At 31.6% G+C, this 5,083-nt stretch overlaps 1 long non-coding RNA gene across 1 annotated transcript; it reads right to left on the bottom strand.

The window, feature by feature from the left end:
• Positions 1-1,210: 1,210 nt before the first annotated feature.
• Positions 1,211-2,402, bottom strand: LOC105334208 (uncharacterized). The gene is made up of 3 exons (XR_010709046.1): positions 1,982-2,402; positions 1,784-1,845; positions 1,211-1,380 (listed from the first exon to the last, which is right to left on the bottom strand). It is a non-coding gene; the product is annotated as an uncharacterized lncRNA (long non-coding RNA).
• Between the last annotated feature and the right edge of the window lie 2,681 nt (positions 2,403-5,083).

Below are 5,083 nucleotides of genomic sequence, written 5' to 3'. Positions count from 1 at the left end.
TGATTTTACACGGATTCAAGTTCGCACACCATATCAGTTTAACGTGGAGTTGTGTTCCTAGGGTGGTATGGGACACCTGTCGAGATTAACGCGGATAAAAGTACATTAAAATCCAAATACTTCCATCGGTTTAGAATTTCACAAAAAATATGTTTTAAAATTTGTTGGAAAGGTGAAAATTATAAAACCCTTGTCGGGATTCGAACTCATGACTAAGAGATCCATGGTTCGCGCTGTAACCCATTGCACTATGTTATTAGGTATTAATTTTTGGGAAGAAAATGTTCATAAAATTATACTTGATTTTATCGTTTGTTTCGATCGGAAATACGTCACAATATGGAAGTGTCCCATACCACCTTAATGGGCTACTTACTACTTAAGGTCAAGATCTAGTAAATGATTCCAGACGGTCCTTTTGGTGCTAGAACGTCATAATTAATTTGATGAATTTTTCCCGTATGCTCTAAATGAATAATGTAGAAAAAAAACCCAATAATTTGACATTGCATATTTAATCACGGGAAAAGTAATCCCAGTACCTATATTCTATTTGACGTCATTTTAAAGAGGAGGTCATGAGCTTGTTTAATGCCATTTTTGGAGAGACTGTAGGCATTCTAGATATATTTCATTAGTCAAAAATGGACAAAACTCTGATATTTGTTACTTTTATGCGTCATATTTTATAGAAAATGATTGTTTAAAATATGATTTTTCATTGTGTTTACCAAAAAATTAAGCCCCGGTACACCCCATGAAACAAAGCTATTATTATGAAGCATCATTAAAAGAGTTTATATCTTAAATTTCATAAACCTGTAGGCACCCTTCATTTACTAGATGTTGACCTTAATATATGTGACTATTTACTCTACTACTAAATTATATCTAATATTGTACATCTACTTATAATTGACTATATAAGATTATTTCGATAAATTTTGGTGATTCCCTGAAAATCACAGCAAAGCAGACTGATTCTCACCATAAAGATGCATCATATTGTTGAACTGATACACACCTATTCGAAACACCTTGCATTTTCTTTTTATCTTAAGAAAAGATCCAAATTATTCCGAAAAAATTCTAGTATAATTGATCTATTTTAAACAATTGTACCAACGATAACAATAAAAAATAAATAGCATACTTCGTGATGTACAATTAAGATTGTATATATTATGCATATTTCTATACCATCCAGTACATGTAGCTCTAGTGTACCTATGCTCATCGTTGTACCAGGTGTCGGGCAACCAAACGCCGAATTGCACGTTTCTTCCTTACAATAAGAGCAGTCTTGTTGGCAATTTTTCCCATAATTTGGATATCTGCATGGCCTCGAACAGTTTATTCCATAGTAACCAATCTGACAATCTTTCAATAAACAATTTTAATGTTATTAATTAACAATTGATATTGTTGTGTTTTTAGTTATACTTTTTGAATGTGGGAAAAGAATCCATATTAACACTTAAAATTGTGACAAACGCTAGGAATTGTTAATATATCTTAAAAACGAATAGGCAGATAAAAAAATCATTGTAAAAAGAATTTTACGCTAATATTGTACCAATGTAATTTTAAAAATGTGCCAAGAGCCTTGTATTGTGAGTTCTGCATCTTGTTTATAACTCAACGATTGACTTTAAACTTTTGGTTGATCATTAGAAATACATTAGAGAAGCATTGTAAACAATAAAAGGAGAAAAATAAGGTGTGACCAAAACCGTGACCGTGCCCCTTTAATCCTTTCGTTTAAATGCACGTATTCACTGACCCATGCATTTGCTGTTCCGATCGCTCCAAATGCAATCTTCTTGACAATATTGTTTTTGATGCCTATAATACAATAGATGAACAGTCTTATAACGCAACTTTCCGAATATTATTACATTTTTTTGAAATGTTTAATTATACTCTATCATTTTAAAGTCATATATTAAAATTATTATGTTGAAGTCTGTCCTTTTCTTACCTTGTGCAGTTGTTAGTTTCGCAGAACGTTATGTTGCAAAGAAGAAAAATGAAACGAACACATTGATACTTCATTGCATCCATGATAAAAATAATTTCCGTTAGCCATGTGATTTGCAATGCACGAACTATAAATATCACGAGAGGATGGAAACAAAATGCATGCATGTGTATTGAAACAAGGAAGAAACTTGATATTACACAATGTACAGCTAATTAGCTGAATATTGTACATGTACATGTAAACTAATGCAAATTGCATATGGCATTTAATAGTGCATGTATCTGAATGAATCATCAGATAGTTGAGTAGAACTTATTAAAGTTGTATATTAATGCATTTATATTAATTTGTATATTTTGCAGGATTGTTATGAATTTTTGCATTATCTGAGCTTAATAGTCGCATAGATTTGACCATTGAAGGTCATCTTCTGAGGCACGGCAAGTTGCATTGCGGCATCTTGTTTCCTTTGGTTTCTTGACTCGATATTATGGAATAGAATATTTTTGTAACAATATATTTAATAAACGTTAGTGCTGTCATTTATCTCTTTGATGTCTGTTTTGCAACATGTGTACTGTTGTGCTGCCACCTTTTGGTAGAATGTCCAAAATATTTTCGTCCTCGCCTTCATCCATAGCGTCATTGTATTCTCGGCAACCCATTCCATGGATATTTCCACCTATATATACATATTATATTTTTCTTTTATTTAACGTACATGTACATTTACAATGATTTAGTTAATGTTCTTACTTTTTGCGATCAATTTGTTCATTGTTAAGAGAGATGTATATATAAACAATAAAATGCTTTCTTTGATGATTCATGCTAGTTATGAAGATAGCGATCAGGTAGCGATCACGCGGGTTATGTGCTTTTTCTGCAATGTCACCACCTTCCTAATCCGTATTTACCACCACCACAAAAAAAAATCTTGAACACAAATATTAACTAAGGATGTCAATTTTACTCGGCTGGCTTAGTCGATAAATCAGGGGATTTAGTCGAGAAATCAAATCAAATAATGCTACTGTCACATACACCGTATCGTAACTCAAAACTATTTCAAAACTTATGATAATATGTACTAAATATATTTGATTTAAATGAAATTAAAAAAAAATATTTTATCTTAATATCTGTCAGCAATTGTCTCTAAGTTAGCCTCTCCTTTTTTCTGCGAATCTTACACCTATAATTGAGCTCAATATTATCTAAAACAATTAAATATGGCCTGTTCTATGTTATGATATTAATGATTATAAACACAAATGCCCTGAGACGATCATTGATTTTTTTATTATTTAAACATCTAATCCAATAAATAACTTATTAGAGGTAACACATATTGTTCTCCTCAAGTACATGTCTTCCTTATAAATACTGCTATTCAAAACAATCAATTGATCTACAAAATCAAATATCAACTATTAGCCGCTGAAAAATACACCAGGAACACCAATGGAACAAAGTACATGTATACAGTGGTAGCAACGTTATTGTTGACAAACGACACGCACGATTATGATACACGAACGATCACGCACGATACACCGACGATCACTAACTTACTGAATCTTCACGATACACGAACAAAAACGATAAAACACGCAACCGAACGATTCTACACCATTAAACACGCAAAATCAAAATTAATTTTTAAGATCAGAATTAAGGAAACGTATTACTTTAATTTGTATTGCTTTATGTTTGTGTGTTATTGAAAAGCGGCATGCACTTTAGTTATGCACTGTTTTGTATCTTACGAGTTAACACTTTTACACATCCATACACAAATATAATTTTTTTGTCTCCATAACGAATATTAACTTCTGTCATAAGTTAAAGAACATTACGTGCAATAGAAATGAAGATAATGCATAAACTACACGAAATTATTTACATACGAGTTGACTGTTTATGTAATTTAATTCGCTTACGTACGATTTAATTATGCGGGATACAGGTAAATTTGTTACCTTGTTCCATAGAATTTCGATTTTTCAGATCCAATATTTTCATAATTTAAGTACATAATTGATTTATTTCTATTTATTCTAAATTTTAAAGCGTCTAAATAAATTTTATTTCAAACAAATGTGTATACACCCAACTAGATAATAATGCGTATCGTATTCTCATTTGAAAGAAAAACGTTGGGAAAAATCGTTTAGTTTAAAACGGGGAATGGGTAAGCTTGGCCACTTTCATTCAACGTGTCGCTTTTGCTAATATGATTGAAATTATTTGTCAAGACACAATTGATGCTTGATATAGGCTGATTATAAAATTAAGCAAAACCAACTCTACCGAACAAAGGATTGAATGATCTATTGAAATAAAAAAAATGTATTTAACGACGAAAAATGTCAATGTTCTTATATAAAAAAAGTTTTGAATTCACATTGTTTTAACAAAAACTACTTGTCTTTGTTTTAAGAATAAATCCTGGCATTCCGTAAAAAAAGTTACAAAACGAAAAAACCGCACGATCACGCACGAACACGCACGGTAAAAAACGCAAACCAATATTCCTGATACACGCACGATCCCGCACGTTACACGAACGATCACCCACGTTACACGAACTATAAAACACGATTGGCTTGTCAACAATAACGTTGTTACCACTGTAACTGCCGAGAAAAGAAAACTGTTATTTTCATTCATAGCCTAAAAAACTGCTATGAGAAAAAATAAAAAGAATGTATTGAAATCAATTTTCACTGTATAACGAATGACCGATTTTGAAAAGTTTAGTCGATGATCGTCATTACAGAGCGTAATATTAACAAACAATTACACTATCACATGTAAACATACATGTAGCTTTGATGAATTTAAATATGTTGAAAGAGTTACTGATTTCACTTGATCTGTATAGTGTGCACTGAGGAACATTTCGGATTTGAAAATGATTATTTGTACAAAGCAAAGATGCCTTAAATATTGTGATTTATTTCATAAACTGCATATGTGCATTGCTAGTCGATAGATTCATTGCATGGAAACAGGCATAAAACAAGGCATCTGACACGTGTGCTCAGGGGAATATTGGATTTGCAAAACCTATATTGTACGTTAGAACATTTGTGA

Source organism: Magallana gigas, chromosome 9, assembly GCF_963853765.1.
Source record: "Magallana gigas chromosome 9, xbMagGiga1.1, whole genome shotgun sequence".
Classification (NCBI taxonomy): Eukaryota; Metazoa; Mollusca; class Bivalvia; order Ostreida; family Ostreidae; genus Magallana; species Magallana gigas.
The sequence above is the reverse complement of the archived record's forward strand: the minus strand, read 5'-3'. Positions and strand labels throughout refer to the sequence as shown.